The sequence below is a fragment of the Gossypium hirsutum genome, chromosome A08 (assembly GCF_007990345.1).
Source record: "Gossypium hirsutum isolate 1008001.06 chromosome A08, Gossypium_hirsutum_v2.1, whole genome shotgun sequence".
Taxonomy (NCBI): Eukaryota; Viridiplantae; Streptophyta; class Magnoliopsida; order Malvales; family Malvaceae; genus Gossypium; species Gossypium hirsutum.
This window is the reverse complement of record NC_053431.1, coordinates 34,941,231-34,959,678: the sequence shown is the minus strand read 5'-3', so window position 1 is coordinate 34,959,678 and position 18,448 is coordinate 34,941,231. Positions and strand designations below refer to the sequence as shown.

The 18,448-nt window shown below is 40.1% G+C and overlaps 1 long non-coding RNA gene across 1 annotated transcript; it reads right to left on the bottom strand.

Moving 5' to 3' along the window:
- Positions 1-4,712: 4,712 nt before the first annotated feature.
- On the bottom strand, positions 4,713-6,756 carry LOC121204574 (uncharacterized). Its single transcript, XR_005899691.1, has 3 exons — positions 6,455-6,756; positions 5,683-5,768; positions 4,713-4,758 (listed from the first exon to the last, which is right to left on the bottom strand). It is a non-coding gene; the product is annotated as an uncharacterized lncRNA (long non-coding RNA).
- Positions 6,757-18,448: the final 11,692 nt, after the last annotated feature.

Below are 18,448 nucleotides of genomic sequence, written 5' to 3'. Positions count from 1 at the left end.
TCCATTCGGGTATCATGATTGGCTGAAGTAATCCAGATGGCACTTGATGTTCCGCTTTTACTTGTTGACATATCAAAAACCTTGAAACAAATTCAGAAATGTCTCGTTTCATGCCCGGCCACCAAAATTGACGTTTCAGATCGTTGTACATTTTAGTACTACCCGGGTGGATAGACATTCGGCCACTATGAGCCTCATTCAAAATCATCGAAATAAGTTCCGAATTCCTTGGAACACACAAACGACTTCTGAACCTCAAACAATCATCATCATCCATTTGAAACTCCGATTCCTTGTTCGGAACACACTCAGCCCGTTTTGCAACCAATTCATCATCAACTTTCTGGGCTTCACGAATTTGATGAATCAATAATGGTTTGGCTTTTAATTCAGCTACTAACACATTGTCGGGTAGAATAGACAAGTGCACATTCATCGCTCGTAAAGCAAACAGTGATTTTCGGCTTAAGGCGTCCGCAACCACATTAGCCTTTCCCGGGTGGTAATCAATGACAAGCTCGTAATCTTTCAACAACTCAAGCCAACGTCTTTGTCGCAGATTTAAGTCTCTTTGAGTCATCAAATATTTGAGACTTTTGTGATCCGAAAATACATGGCACTTTTCGCCAAACAAATAATGTCACCATATTTTCAAAGCAAATACGATGGCGGCTAGTTCGAGATCATGGGTTGGATAATTTCTCTCGTGTGGCTTCAATTGTCTCGACGCATAGGCCACAACTCGACCTTCTTGCATCAATACGCAACCCAACCCGAGTAGGGATGCGTCACTATAAATGACAAACTCTTTGCCTGATTCGGGTTGCACTAAAATTGGAGCTTCAGTCAAATGAGTTTTCAGTTGATCGAAGCTTTTCTGACATTTCTCCGTCCATTCGAACTTAGCATCCTTTTGAAGTAGCTTCGTCATTGGTGTGGCTATCATCGAGAAACCTTTTACAAATCGTCGGTAATAACCGGCGAGCCCCAAGAAGCTCCGAACTTCGGTAACATTTCTTGGAGGCTTCCAATTAAGTATGGCTGAAATTTTGCTCGGGTCAACTCGAATACCCGATGCGGATACCACATGACCCAAGAAGCTAACCTCTCTTAACCAGAACTCACACTTACTGAACTTCGCATATAACTGCTTATCCCGCAAAATTTGCAACGCTAATCTCAGGTGTTCAGCATGTTCGGTCTCATCTCTTGAATAGACCAAGATGTCATCAATGAACACAACTACGAACCGATCCAAATAGGGTCTGAAGATCCGATTCATCAAATCCATAAATACCGCAGGGGCATTAGTGAGCCCGAATGGCATCACTAAGAACTCGTAGTGACCGTACCTCGTTCTGAAAGTAGTTTTGGGTACGTCCGAATCTTGAATCCGCAACTGATAATAACCCGATCTCAAATCTATCTTTGAAAACACTGAGGCTCCCTTTAATTGATCAAACAAATCATCAATACGCGGTAACGGATATTTATTCTTTATGGTCACTTTATTCAACTGACGATAGTCAATGCACAACCTCATGGTTCCGTCCTTCTTTTTCACGAACAATACTGGTGCACCCTAAGGTGAGAAACTTGGTCGAGCGAAACCTCTATCCGTCAACTCTTGCAATTGAGCTTTCAATTCCTTTAAGTCGGTTGGTGCCATACGATACGGAGCTATCGAAATTGGCGTAGTTCCAGGTACAAGCTCAATACCAAACTCTACCTCCCGAACAGGTGGTAAACCCGGTAATTCTTCAGGAAAAACATCCGGGTATTCACAAACCACCCGCACAGTTTCGGGTTTCTTTTCTAATTCTTTATCATCAAGTACATACGCAAGGTATGCTTCGCACCCTTTTCTTACATATTTCTGGGCCAACATTGCTGATATTACAGCTGGCAACCCCTCCAAATCCGTAGACTCAACTCGGATTACTTCGTTATTTGCGCACCTCAAATCAATAGTCTTGCTTTTGCAATTCACAACCGCATCATGCGCGGTCAGCCAATCCAAACCAAGAATAACATCAAATTCATCAAACGGCAGAAGCATCAAGTCCGCCGGAAAACAAGAACCTCGAATTACTAGGGGACATCTCTTACACACTTTGTCGACAAGCACGTAACGACCCAAGGGATTTGACACCCGAATTACGAACTCAGTAGACTCAACAGGTAGAGTCTTACTGGATGCTAAGGTTTCACATACATATGAATGAGTAGAGCCAGGGTCAATCAATGCAATCACATTAGTATCAAAGAGAGTGAAGGTACCAGTGATGACGTCAGGGGAGGATGCCTCCTCTCGTGCGCGAATGGCATATGCTCTAGCAGGAGTACGGTTCTCGGCTCGAACAGCCGTATCAGAGACCCCTCTCTGACTACCACCCCTACCTCCTAAAATTCTCGGTGGTCTACCTCTAGTTGTCACTCCACTAGGTCTTGCACCTTGAACCTTATTCTTCTCATCAAGCTCCGTGCAATCTCTAATGAAGTGGTCCTTCGAACCGCATCCGTAACAGGCCCTGTTAATAGACTTACCCCAACATTGACCTATGTGTCGTCTTCCACATTGGGGACACTCAGGTCTCTCTAGACGATTATTGCCCATACTAGCTACCGAAGTAGTTCGGGAGTCCGTCGATGGTCGTGCTCTGATGGAAATTCCCGCAGTCATCCTCGACTTATTAGTGTCCTCCCTGAACTTCTTTACAGCTGAGAACGGAGCTTTACCCGTCGATCTTTTACAATAGTCTCTAGCTTCAAATTCAGCCTTCTTCTTCCCCTTTCCAAGTTCTTCCGCCTTGCAGGCTCGTTCGACTAGTGTCACGAATTCTTTTATCTCCAGAATACCCACTAGTAGCTTTAAATCTTCATTCAATCCTTCTTCAAATCTTTTGCACATAGCAACCTCATCAGCTACACACTCCCGGGCATACCTACTGAGCCTTACGAATTCATGTTCGTACTCAGATACTGTCATACGGCCTTGCTTGAGTTCCAAGAATTCCTTACGCTTTTGATCGATGAACCGTTGACTAGTATATTTCTTTCGAAATTCCGCTTGGAAGAAATCCCAAGTAACTCGTTCGTTTGGGACTATGGAAATCAAGGTCCTCCACCAGTAGTAGGCTGAGTCTCGCAACAAAGATATAGCACACTTTAGACATTCATCGGGTGTGCATGACAGTTCATCGAACACCCGAATGGTGTTATCAAGCCAGAACTCAGCCCTTTCGGCATCATCAGTAACTATGGCCTTGAACTCCTCAGCCCCGCGCTTCCTAATCAAGTCTACAGGTGGTTTACTCAGCCTCACAGGATCAGCAACTGATGGCATTACGGGCTCTTGGGGTGGATTATTCAAATTCGGGAATTGTTGGACAGCCGGATTGGTTCGGGCATATTGCGCGACCCACTCATTCATCATGGTAAAGAAGGCTTGTTTAGCCCCCTCACCTTGATTATTCGCAGATGACTGAGGTTCAACAGGCGGCGTCCCTTGTGCAGGAGCAGCCGCTACACTTTCAACGTCATCCGCCAAGGTTCTCTCTACACCGGGATCCATTTACTAACCAAAACAAAAATTTTAACCGTCAGAAGTCATCACACATTTAAACATTAACATTAAGGCATGTATAGCTAGACTCATACGTGCTATGGTAGTCCTAGAACCGACTAAACCATAGCTCTGATACCAATCAAATGTGACACCCCGAACTCGAGACCGTCGCCGGAGTCGAACACGAGGTGTTAACAGACTTCAAACCACTTATTAAAAATTTTTCCAGACAAGCTGCCAATCTGCGTACTAGTCACTTTAAAAATCATATCTTGAGCTCTGGGACTCGAAATCCAGTTCTGTGAATTTTCCCTGAAACTAGACTCATATACCCATCTACATATTTTTTTCTAGAATTTTTGGTCGGGCCAATTAGTACAGTTTATTAGTCAAAGTCTCCCATGTTACTGGGGTCGACTACACTGACCTTTGTGCATTACGACCTGGATATCTCCCTGTACAGAGCTTCAATACTGATGCCGTTTATTTCTATAGAAACTAGACTCAAAGAGGAATCTATACATATATGGCATGGCTCCTAATTATCTCTGGTTAATTCATAATAAATTTACAAAGTCGGAACAGGGAACCCAGAAACCGTTCTGGCCCTGTCTCGCGAGAACCTGAATATCTCTTAACATACTGTTCATATGATTGTTTCGTTACTTCTATATGAAAATAGACTCATCGAGCTTCGATTACATAATTTATCCACTATTTAATTCCATTCCTACTAATTGTTGTAATTTTTCAATCCCACGTCACTGCTGCTGCCAGCATCTGTTACTGAAGCAACTATGTCCATTTAGTGATTTCTTATTGATCTAACTAGTAATTCATCATACATATCACAAAATTATAATACCAAAGGCTAATCATTGTCAAACATCCCCCCCCCTACTACACTTTTGCCATAACATAAATTTTAACACCAAAAATAATCAACCATGACATAAAGATCGTATTACCAAGACTTACGACCTAACGTTATAAAACCAAATCCAACCGAACATTTATGCCATTTTCGCATGGCTAAAAGTTTACATACCAAAGTTCAAACATAACATAATAGCCTATACATGCCGAAATGTTCTCCTAGACCAACTAAGAAGAAAGTACCAAAGGTTGCTAGCCGGTGTGATGACTTCGACGACGGCACGATCACGCAAAAAGAGACGAGTCCAAGAAACCTAGAATAGGTGACAAGCAAACACCGAATGAGTATATAACTCAGTAAGCCATAAGCATTCCACAACCATCCATTAATAAAATTATCACAACAGGAAACAATGAAATGAGGTTAAGTACTCCATCCATACCAAACTATACCATAGTTCCTTAAACCCTATGGTTCAATCTCATACCAAGTCCTACATTGACCTTTCATACATCATTTTATTTTCGTTATAATCATACAATTAAACGAACTTTCACCTATTCCACAATGAACCTTATGTACGTGACTTCAACTATAATCGTCACATAGGTTCAAAACTTACCAAGCTCAACTCCAAATATAAACATAGCGCCTATTAGCCATGAACTCAAGGTACTTACCTTTTCCGCTGTCCAAAATTGACTTGGTAAAGCCGCACCCTTCGTGTAAATAATTTATGGAAAATATATATTGGGTTGCACACATAATGTTTAGTAATCACCCACGCACACTCAGTGCCATGCACTTTAAACTCACACACTTAGTACCATGCATTTCAAGTTCGCACACTTACCTTTTTCCGCTGTCCAAAATCGACTCGGTAAAGTCGCACCCTTAATGTAAATAATTTATAGAAAATATATATTGGGTTCGCACACATAGTGCTTAATAATCAACCGCGCACACTTAGTGCCATGTACTGTAAACTCGCACACTTAGTGCTGTACAATTTAAACCCGCACACTTAGTGCCAATCTCATGATCATAAATGTTTACACCCGCACACTTAGTGCCTAAACCAACAACTCAATTCATCTCACCTCTTTTCTTTTTATTCAATACTTTCATCACCCCATGCATACATGTATAAATATATATATTTATCGTTCCATTCAGCATCATTACATAGACGTTATAACCATTTAAATTGATACAAAATATATGCTTAATGACTTACCTTAGGTCGGATGAAGTGATTCCCAATCAACTACTCAATATTCTTTGCTTTGCCTTTGCTTGATTCCCCTCCTTTGGATTCTTGAGCTTGATTAAATAAATAAGTTTAGTAATTTAATTTACCTTGCAAGATACCTATATATATATAAATTTAATAATTCCATTTTTTTTTACAATCATCCTTGTTCAAGACATCCAAGTCTCAACTAATGTTCATATTATATCTCAAAGCCAAATGTATTATCCCTTCCAAAATAATATTATGCCAATATGATTACATTCAAATATACATAATTATGAATCAAACTCAACTTTGTAAACCAACCTCCTCATTTGGTCGATTGTATAGAATCAAAGAAATTTCACCAATGTGCATACTATATAGCCGAATATGCAAGATCAATCTAACATCACCTATGTACTTAATTTTAAATGCCGAATATACAATTTCGATTGAATATCATTTTTTTTTCATTTCATTTGAGCACATAGTTCCTCCACATAATAATTTGGCCGAATGTTTCTACTACCAAAAACTCCACATCTATCCATAATATCATACCAAGGTTCATATATCTATTAGCTATTTCATTACTTATCTTTCTAATATTCCATTCCAAAGCATCAAACACTATCCTCTTAACATCTAACGATCACATCCGAATGCCCATTTTTTTTTCACCAAATAGAGAAATCACCCTATGGGTTATAATATGGATTTGTCTATTAACTAAATTTAACAAAATTTAATGAAAAATAACATGCAATCTTACCTTGATTAATCCCTTAAGTTGACCGAATGCTTTTTAACCATTTTTCTTTCCTTCTTCCTTTATGTTCGGTTTTGCAAGGAGAAGATGACACTCTCCCACCTTCCATTTCTTATTAATTTATGTTTCTATTTAGATTATTTTATCATTTACCATTATAAAATTGTATTTAACTTGACTTAATGGAGGACCATCATCACATGGCCGGCCACTTCATGAATTAAGGGCATTTTGACATGCAAATCCATACTTTCTCACCTTGTTATTATTTAATCCTTTCAATTTATCTATCATCTTTTCTAAATTTCTCAACTAAGTCCTTTCATGAAAATCCACATTCCTAAGGCTAATTTTAAACCTTTATTATTTCCACACATACACTACCACATTTAATATATGCAATTAAAATTAAAATAAATTTTCTTGTAACTCGATTTTGTGGTCTCGAAACCACTTCCCGACTAGAGTCAATTTTGGGCTGTCACATCGAGTCTTTCTTCGATGGTGTCAAGGGTAGCCCACTCACAAAGTCCATGGTTACCCTCTCCCACTTCCAAAGTGGTATTTTTTACTGGCTGCAATAATCCAGAAGGTAACTGATGCTCAGCTTTCACTTGCTGGCATGTCAGGCATTTCCCCACAAATTTTGTTACCTCTCGCTTAAGTCTAGGCCACCAATACAGTTCTCGCAAGTCATGGTACAACTTATTCCCTCCAGGATGCATGGCACAAAGTCCCCCATGAGCTTCCTTCAAAATTGACCGTCTCAAGTCAGAGTCCTTCGGAACACAAATTCTACCTCGAAAACACAGAACCCCATCATCATTTAACCCAAACTCAGAAGTTTCCCCTTCCTTAACTTGTTGAAAACGAGGGACCAAAGACTCATCTTTCAACTGCTTTTCCTTAATCTGATCCACCCAGGTTGGCCTTACTTGCAATTCAGCCAACAGACTTCCATCATCAAATAGACTTAGATGAGCAAACATTACTCTCAGATCAGATACAGCTCTACGACTTAGAGCATCAGCCACCACATTAGCCTTGCCTGGGTGATATTGATTGAACAATCATAATCCTTAAGCAACTCGATCCATCTCCTTTGCCTAAGGTTCAGTTCCTTCTGAGTCAGCAAATACTTGAGACTCTTATGATCTGTGTATATAATACACCTTTCCCCATACAAGTAATGCCTCCAAATTTTAAGTGCAAAGATCACTGCTGCTAACTCCAAATCATGAGTGGGATAGTTCCCTTCGTGAGGCTTAAGTTGTCGAGACGCATAAGCAACCACCTTACCCTCTTGCATCAACACACAACCCAAACCTACGTGTGATGCATCACTGTACACATTAAAATCTTTCCTAGACTCTGGTTGAATTAACACAGGTGCTTCAGTCAGAACTTTCTTCAACCTCTCAAAAGCTTCTTGCTGTTTCTCCGTCCATACAAACGGTACTCCTTTCCTTATGAGTTTTGTGAGAGGTGCTGCCATCACAGAAAAACCTTCCACAAACCTTCTGTAGTATCCTGCCAACCCTAGGAAACTTCGAATTTCTGAAACCGACCTAGGTGGGTTCCATTCCAAAATTGCTTCAATCTTTCGAGGATCCACTCTAATCCCCTCTGCAGAGACCACATGCCCCAAAAAGGTTACCTCCCTCAACCAGAACTCACACTTGCTGAACTTCGCATAAAGTTCCTTCTCCCTTAACACTTGCAACACAGTGCGGAGATGCTCATCATGTTTTGATTCGGTCTCAGAATATACCAGAATATCGTCAATAAAGACGACCACGAACCCATCCAGAAATGGTTGGAACACACGATTCATCAGATCCATAAACGCTGCAGGAGCATTTGTTAGTCCAAATGGCATAACCAGAAACTCATAATGACCATAACGAGTCCTGAATGCTGTCTTATGAATATCTGCCTCCTTGACCCTTAACTGATGATATCCAGATCGAAGATCGATCTTGGAAAATACTGAAGCTCCCTTAAGCTGGTCGAACAGATCGTCAATCCTAGGCAGAGGATACTTATTCTTAATCGTCAGTTTATTCAACTGGCGATAATCAATGCACATGCGCATCGTCCCATCCTTCTTCTTCACAAATAGCACCGGTGCTCCCCATGGAGACACACTTGGTCTAATAAAGCCTCTATCCAACAATTCTTGAATTTGCGCCTTTAACTCCACTAACTCCTTCGGTGCCATCCTATATGGTGCAATGGACACTGGTGCTGTCCCAGGCAACAGGTCGATTCCAAATTTGACTTCCTGATTTGGAGGCAATCCCGGAAGCTCCTCCGGAAAGACATCTTGGAACTCTTTTACAGTTCTAACCTTATCCACTGTCAGCCCCTCTACATCTGTTTGACTTACAAATGCCAAATAGGCCTCACACCCTTTCCGAATCCACTTTTCAGCCCTCAATGCCGATATCACATTAGACAAATAGTCCCTTCGTTCACCTATCACCATAACCTCATCCCCTTCCGTGGTCCTTAGCACCATTCGCGTAGCAGCACAGTCTAGAGTTGCCTTATGCTTAACAAGCCAGTCCATTCCCAGAATGAGATCAAACTCTCCAAACGGCAACTCCATTAGATCGCCAAGAAAGATCCTACCTTGAGTTCCTAAGGGTACATCCTTATACAGCTTGTCTACCCTAACCGAGTGACCCAAGGGACTTAGCACAGATACCCCACTCACTATCTTCTTAGAATGTACTCCCAAAGACCCAGATATGGCACATGCAACATAAGAATGAGTAGATCCAATATCCACCAAGGCAGTATACGGCATATTAGAAACTAAGAACGTACCAGTTATGACATCAGGTGCGTCGCCCTCCTCCCGATGACGAGCTGCATACACCAACGCTAGCTGTCGAGCCTCAGCATTTCTGGCTCCCCTACCAGGCACTCCTCGACCTCAATCATTTCCATTCCCATTTCCGCCCCTACCTTGTCCACGTCCTCTCGGTGGTTGTGGTCCACCTCTCATGGGTTGAACAACCCTCTGTACAGCAACCTGAGCCTGATCAGCTCTCTGTGGATAGTCCTTAACTCTGTGCTCCATAGATCCGCATCGGAAACAAGCACCAGAACGTTTCCTACACTCACCCAAGTGTACCTTACCACAGTCCCCACAGATTGGCGGTCTAACCACATTCATCGGAACGGCTCGAACTGGCTCCTCTACTCTCGCCCTTTTGACATTCTTGTTTGCTCTACCCGAAGGTCTAGAATCCCTCCGGAAACGGTTTCGATCTTTCTCACGATTCTGCCTCTCAGTACGATTTACCTCCTCAGCGATCTTAGCTTTTTCCACCAGAACCGCGAAGTCACGCTCCCTCTGCAGAGCAATCAGCACCTTAAGGTCATCTCTGAGGCCATCCTCAAAGCGAACGCTACACTCATACTCCGTAGCAACTATTCCCATAGCATACCTACTCAGCCTCAGAAATTCAGCCTCGTACTCAGCAACAGTTTTGCCTCCTTGGACCAGATTCAGGAATTCTTTCCTACGGGCGTCCATATAACTTGCCCCGACGTACTTTCCTTTAAAGGCTGTCTTAAACAGCTCCCAAGTAACCCTATCAGCTGGGGTTCCATCCCTCACAGTGAGCCACCACTGATAAGCCTCATCTCGCAGCAACGATACGGCCCCTTTCAGCTTTTGCTCCACAGAACAGTCCAAGTCATCCATAATTCATTCCGTGGCCTCCAACCAATATTCTGCCACATTCGGGGCTACACCAGATACACCCCTAAAGATCTCTGCTCCGTTAGCCCGGAGTCGTTCAGAAATCGATCCTCGAATTCCGTTGCCCGAACTTGCCCCGGTAACCCTTTCTAGAACTCGAAGCATTGCCTGCGACAGGGCGTCATCCCCGTCACCATGATCATGTGATTCCACTTCTGTTGCCGATGGTACCGGTGCTTCTGCCGCTGGCATATGTCCTGAAGACAAAGATCTTGCTCGAGCTCTTCCTCGGCCTCGTCCACGACCTCTACCTCGAGCTGCTCGCGTACTCATATCGTATTATCTGTTTACGAATTTTATGCATTAATTTTAGCATTCCAGTGATTATTACAGATGTTTTATGATTCAAACAGTAATTCAGAGGTGGTTTTCGTAGAATCGACGTCTAGCTACAGTTTTAGTCTTTTAGCAAGCATTTCTAGGATTTCAATAGCATCCTATCTAGAGTATTCTAATAAAGTCTCAGTACAGACAGATAATTCAGAATATATTCAGAAAAATTTAGAATACTTACAGGTTTGGGCTGGAGATTCGGAATGCCACCTTCAGGAGTCCAGATTTAAAAATTGATTTTTTTTGAAGATCTTCGTTTTTATAAACCCATTCCACAGTCGAGTTGTTGCAACCTGGCTCTGATACCACTAAATATAACACCCCAAACCCGGCCTAGACGTTCTGACCAGATCCGGTGTGCCACATCGATGCGTTCAAAACGTTCCGTTTTACTTAGTTTGGAAAACTTAGTTGGGGTTGTAAAAGATACTTTTTAAAGCAGGTTAAGGTGAATAGAAGCTGTGCACCAGGTAGGAAACCAGGAAGAAGAAGAGGTGAGTCCGTCGGACTGCTTCAGTACCAAGCTCCCTTCGGATCCAATCCTAGACATGCACACCACCATTGCCACACCCTAACGACTCGTGTAATTTTGAGAAAACCGTTTGGTTATGTCTACCTTAAGAAAATGATTAAGTTTAAAAACGTTTGCTTAGCGGAAGTCTTACTTGTAATCGTGTTATTTATAAATCACTTAATGTTTTTGAAAACGCGTCCTAAAGCTAACCCATTTTCCTTAGTTATCATAGTTTTTTTTCATCATAATAAAATAAAATAATAAAAGTAAAAAAAAACCATAAAAAATAGTTAAGCGGCCTTATTACACTTAAAACCCAGAACCATAAATGAAATTAAAATGACGTCCAGTTCACCAGAAAAAAACCAGGTTCGTAGAAACATGTGGCCAGTCCGAATCTCTCACAGCTCCAAGCCTACTATGGTTGAGGATTACCTGCGAGGATGAAAATAAGGGGTGAGTTTTGGGAAACTCAGTGTGTAATTCAACCCAACCATAGCCTAAATCAGTTCAAACCATAGAGACAGAATAAGTTGGCCTTAGCCCAGAACAGATTTCAAAATAAACCCATGGGCCCAGAATAGATCAGAACAGATATATCATGCTTATGCAGAAACCCAACCATATCCAACCACGTACACCCCCATACCATCCTTTCGCCATGTGGGGAGACTACTCGACCCACCCAACTGCTACGCGCCACAGAAATATGCAGCATGGCTGCCAGATACAGAAAATGTGACAGAGTCACCAGATACAGATATTTTGTGGTAGTGCCACCAGAACAAATATATGTGGTAGGGCCACCAGAACAGATAATTTATGGCATAGCCACCAGGACGCTTCCTCCATAATATAACCCATGTCCCCATGCAACAGATATACATTCATGGCATACATCATACAGATTTAATTCATCATGCTTTTCAGACAAAAATTAACCCTAGGGGTATTATGGTAATTTTGCATACATAGGGGTATTATGGTAATTTTGCATACATAGGGGTATAATAGTACATCTAACTATTTCTAAGGTTACCATGCATATCGTAGCCATTATGTTTAGCCAGAAACACTTACCGAGTGTTCTTACCGAATTGGGCCCGTTGGCCCATTAACCCAATTTTGGCCCATTAAGCCTAAAATATCGAAACGTACGAAATCGCGCGTACTGTAGTTTTATCACTTTTGATTACCAGTAATAATTACCCATACGTCTTACGAGCATTCGTACACTCGTAAGTGCCCAAAATACCGGCTTTTTGGTATTTCGGCTTTTCGGCTTTTGCCGATCTAGCCTATGAGAGGGTGTCAGTTACACACCTGTTTTTGGGATTTCCTCGACGAGATCTACACACGAACTGCCTACAATTGAATCACTTAATATTACTCCAAATATCGAAATAAGATTGAGTATATAGTCCCCTACCACATTCGGCCAAACATGCCTAAAACCCTTATTGCTCTTACCTTACTGCCGAAAGATGGTTAACTCCCAAGATCCGGTCGTTCCACCGGTCCAAGCGCTTGATCAACCGCCTCTAAATCACACTATTACCAAAACAAAATAATTATTATGACCCCTCAGGGTTACAAGTCCAAATCGAAAACCTACCTAACTTTTAGGGATTTCGGCTTTTCCTAAAATATGTAAGAATACTATGTTTTGGAGAAGACTTACCACCGATTCCTTAATGAATGATTCCAATGAGTTTCCCACTCGATTCTGATGTAGATCTAAGCCCTCAGATGATAACAAAAGTCGGGCTTTTAGTGACTTCAGTATTCAGCCAAGTCCTTTTTAATGTGGGGTTTTTCGGCTTTTTGTAACTTGTATTTAGAAAGGTAAAACGAGAGGGTTTTGCTATGGTCTTGTCGTCAAAACTTGAGGTTTTAGAAGGCTGGTGAATCGGCCACAAATGATGAAGAGAAGAGATGTGGTTTTGGTTATAAGAAATCGGCACAAAAAGAATCAAGCTTTCGGGATTTCGGCTTTTGTATATAAGGCTTAAGAACAATGATAAGAACGTGGAGATGAATAGAATAATGGAAGGATTCGGCTATGGGGAAAGAAGAAGGAAGATAGATGGAGAGAAAAAAGAAAATAAAAGAAAGGAAGAGAAGGAAGAATGGTCAGAAAAGAAAAAAAACGGCACAACACTTCCAAATGCCGGATTTATACCTAGCTTTTGACCTAGCCAAAATTTTCCCCCCTAAAGAAACCCTCTTCCGGCCAACTCTTGCTCCCCAAGAGTCCACTATTCGGCCAACACCATCCTCCTTGATCAGCTCCTAAATCCTCTCCCTTATCCCCTCCTTACTCAATCTCCTGAGCAATTCAAACTCCTCCTGACAGACTTTTACTCAGTTCCATTACTTACCTTTTCTGTTCATAAAAATTAATCCCTTGTTTTTGCTATCAATGTGACTTGAACCTGGGTCCTCCCCAAGCTTCCACACGCTACTTATAGCCTTCCCTATGGCGTCACATGCCACTTCACCACTTGCTTCCTTGTGATCCATTTTTCACAAATAATTCCTAAAAGCCCAATTTATCAGAACCCCTTTCTCTTATAGAATTAAATTTAATTAAAACTACCGGGTTTTATCCTAAGCTTGGGCCTTCTTGAGGCCCACCAACATGATTAATCTTACACATAACAAACAGAACACAGAATTTTAAATTTTACAACTTTTACAGAATTCCCGAAAATTGGGGCGTTACATAATGATTCTGACTTATAAATCTAGCTATTTATGTTGTGTTTGATATTGGTGATGTGCATATGCATGGTTGGTAATAAGTTGTTTAAGTTGTTTAATTAATGAATTAAGTCCTTTAACACCTCGTGTTCGAATTCGGTGATGGTCTCGGGTACGGGGCGTTACATTTACTAAGTCCTCATAGGGTTTTTGTACATACCTGTACCATCTTGCACACTTATGGCTCACTTAAATTTTACTTTCAGAATTCATATTACGTTACCCGTTGAACACTTGGAATATGATTCGGACACACAGAAGAAATGCACAGAAGTGCCTGAATGTAGCCTTGGCTAACTGACAGAATGTGCACCGAAGTGCCTCATATCACAGAATCACATGCCGCTCTCAACGGGGCTACTCATAGAGCTAAACGAGTATCTGAACACAACTCAGGATACCCAGCACCCAGACCCTAGCATGTATTACATATTAAATGAGCTCATAACACACATGACTATCCTAGTGACATGTCACTTGTATCCTCAACTATTCCTAAGGTTCAAACTGGATTTTAGACTTCCAGACCTTTACCGAACGTACTCGCATAATGGTTTCTTTCACATGGTCAACGTCTCATAATCATATAGCAAAGCATCAAAACATGTCATATTATCAACATAGTCAAATAAGCATATTAAGGAAACATATATCAATAAATCATTTAATAACAACAATTAATGTATTTATTTGCATATGTACTTACCTCGTTACAAAATATTTGAATCGAGTCTAAACCTCATAAACCTTATTCTTTCCCCGATCAAGGCCCGTATCTCAATTCTCTTGATCTATACTACTAAATTTTTAATACATACATTTCTCAAAACGATCCAAAATTGATATTTGGGTAAAATTATTATTTTACCCCTATACTTTTATATATTTGTAATTTAGTCCCTAGGCTCGAATAATACAATGTATGAGATTTCTAAGTTACCCAAGCCTAGCCGAACATTTTTCATTTTCATAAAATCCCACATTTTCCTTTATTTCACATTTTTCTACCCTTTTCTACAACTTTTACAAAATAGTCCTTAAAGCCCTTTACATGAAAATCTACTTAGTAAAAGCTGTTTACCATCCTTTAAACTCTTATATCCTTCCATAAATCATCAAAACATAAGCTTCTCATGCATGGGTAAATTTCTAAACATGAACCCCAGCATGAAATATGGGTAGAAAAAGATAGAGCAAGTTACCAGAATTTCAAAAATACGAATAACATTAAAAACGGGGCTTGGGAACACTTACTGTAGAGCTTAGAAAGCTTGAAAGCCCTAGCTATGGAGAACCCTAAAATTTTGGCAGCTACATGAAGAGAATGAGCTGATTTTTGACCTATTTTCCCTTTTTATTTCATTAATATACCAAATGACCGAAATGCCCCTAATGGCTTTCTTTCAAAATTTTCCATACAAGCCCACTTTTGTCCAAAAACATAGAAATTTGGAAAATTTCTCTTTAAGACCTCCTAATTAATAATCCAAAGCAATTTCATACAAATTGCTTCTAAAACACAAATTTTGCAACTTATTCAATTTGGTCCCTAATTTCCAATTGAACACCTTATACATAGAATTTCTTCATGAAACTTTAACACATGCATACATTCATATTCTAAACCTCATAAAAATCATAAAAATAATATTTTAACGTCAAATTTGTGGTCCCAAAACCACTATTCTGACTAGGCCATATTTTGAGATGTTACATTTCTCCCCCTTAGGGACTTTCGTCCTCGAAAGTCTTACCAGTAAACAGGTTCGGATATTGACTTCTCATAGTCTCTTCTAGTTCCCAAGTGGCTTCTTCAACCCCATGTCTATGACATAATACCTTCATAAGGGAAATACTTTTGTTCCTTAGTTGCTTAACTTCCCTGGCCAAGATCTTAATCGTTTCCTCACTGTAAGTCATGTTCGGTTGAATTTCAACCTCTGTCGGGGTAATCACATGCGAGGAGTCCAGTCTATATCTACGTAACATGGATACATGGAACACGTCATGGATCCTTTCCAACTCTGATGGTAGAGCTAAGTTGTGACAGCCTTAAAGTGACCCTAGTTGGAAAGCAGTTTCGGGACCGCTAAACCGAGTCACCAAATTATTTGAATATGATATTTATTGTCTAAAATATGTGAATATGAATGTGTGAAAGTTTTAAGCTTCGATTTAGTAAATTGCATGTGAATTTAGTTAATAGGACTTATGTGTAACACTTTTGAAATGTGGTAGGTCAAAACATAAGGATCTATTAGTGCATGTAATAAAAGGGGTGGACTTGCATGTCAATTTCCCCCCTAATTAGTAGTGGCCGGCCATGACAAATAGGGTGGACAAAGTGTGATGCGCAAAACATGTCATAAACATGTTATGTTGGTGTTTCATGGGAGGAATGATAAAATAAGGAGCATGGTAATAAAATAATGGAGGGGAAAATGATGAAAACAAAGAAAAAAAAAGTGTCCATCCTTTTTCATTTTTTGGCCGAAAGTTCTAAGGAGGAAGGAAGAAGGAAGGTGCTCTCTTGCTTCATGTTCGGCTTGGAAGAGGATTAGGAAGAGGTTCGGCTATACTTGTATCTAGGTTAAGGTATGTTGATGTTGTTCCATGAGATTCATGCATGCTTTTAGTTGTTAGCTTGAGTTCTACCTAGCCCATGGTTCAAATCTTTGCTATGACATGGAGATGATATTCAGCTAAGGTGGGTTGGTGTTGATGTCATTTGCATGCTAAAAGTGAAGCTTTGTAAGGATACATGTGAGGGTGGATTGATGACATTTGAATTTTCTTTTTAGCATTTTTGAGTTAGACATTAAGTTCTTTGTTTAACCATGACCAAAATTGAAATGGTATGGTGTTTTGATGCATTCGGCCATGGTAGGAAGTAGAAGAGAAATCTGGTTGTTGTTCATGTTATTTGGATGAGAAATGGTAGTAAGGTGAAGTGCAATTGTTAGTGTTTGATTTACTAGTGTATATAGTTGTACTAGCCGAGTTTTGAAATTGAAAAAGGGCTTGAGCACCATGTGTGGTATTGAGATTGTTTGAGTAAATTCATAGTCATTTATATGATGAATTCGGTTGTAGATATACATGCTTGAATAAGATGCACGCATGAATGAATAGATGGATTGGTGTTGCATGTGTTCGGTTATAGGTAAGCATGATGATGAATCTATCTTGACTTGGATAATCGGCTCAAGGAGAAATTCCTAAAGTGCTTAGTAATTGATATTAGGTTAATGATGTGTGTTTTCGGTCAATAAGGTGCACATGAGGAAATGTTAGATTAATTGTATTAAATTACTCAATGTGATTAAAAATGCGTATGACCATTTTGTATTTGAGCTAAAAGTGGCCATATGACCTATCAAACTCCTTGTCATATTCGGCCATAAGCTAGCATAATGAGACTTTAATAAGTTAAATTTGTTTGAATTAGCTGAAGAGCTTAGATGACCAAAGTTGGATAAGGGAAAGGAAAAAGTGATCGAATAGCCGCCGAAATCGTTCGACAACATCCGAGGTAAGTTTCGAGTAACGAGACTTAGTTTACGATTTGATTAAGTCATGACGTATGAGCATAACAAATGTACGATGATATGATGATTCTACTGTTAATTATAGGTTGAGTAAATTAGTCTATGCGTATGACGGGTAGCCGTATGTGCATAGAGATCGTTTCATAAAGCAAACTAAACCATGCTGTTTGTATGTGGCTAGTGAGCCGAAAATGGGATTGCTTAATACGTGACTTGTGTTTGAACTCTAATTATGAAAATGAAATATAGATGTGTCATGATTTATTGATATGTGCATGAATATTTGGATGATAACCGGGCTAAGTCCCGAAGGCATTTGTGCGAGCTACTATATGCGGGCTAAGTCCCGAAGGCATTTGTGCGAGTTACTATATCCGGGCTATGTCCCGAAGGCATTGAGTGAGTAGCTATATCCGGTTAAATCCCGAAGGTACTTGGCTTGGGAATGAGCGACCTTGCTGTAATAGTTTCAATTAATATGCTCGTAAAATCCCAGCAATGAGGTATGTCTCGTATATGCATTGATTTAGTTGATCCCTTACAATTAGTATTCGCTCAGTCGATAAATGAGCTACCGGCCTTTGGCTAAGTTGATCTTTTGTGTATGAATATAAGGGTTGGTAATGTGAAGTAAGTATGATATTGAGAATTTGTGCTATATATGCTAAAGGGCTAGTTGAATCATGGAAACTATGTAATAGGTAAAGTCTACCTTAAAAATAGATGCTGATAGCAGCAGTGACGTGAATGTGAAAAATCACTAAAAATAGTAGGAATGGAATTAAATAGTGAATAAATTATTTAATATAACCTTGATCAATATATTTTCATTGGAAAGTAATGAAACGATCATATGAACAGTATATTGTGAGATATTTAAGTTTTCGCGAAACAGGGCCAGAACGGTTTCTGGATTCCCTGCTCCAACTTTGGAAATTCATTATAAATTAACAAGAGATAATTAGAAGTCATGCCATATATGTATAGATTCCTTTTCGAGACTAGTTTCTATAGAAACAAACGGCATCAGTATTGAAGCCCTGTACAGGGAGATATCCAAGTCG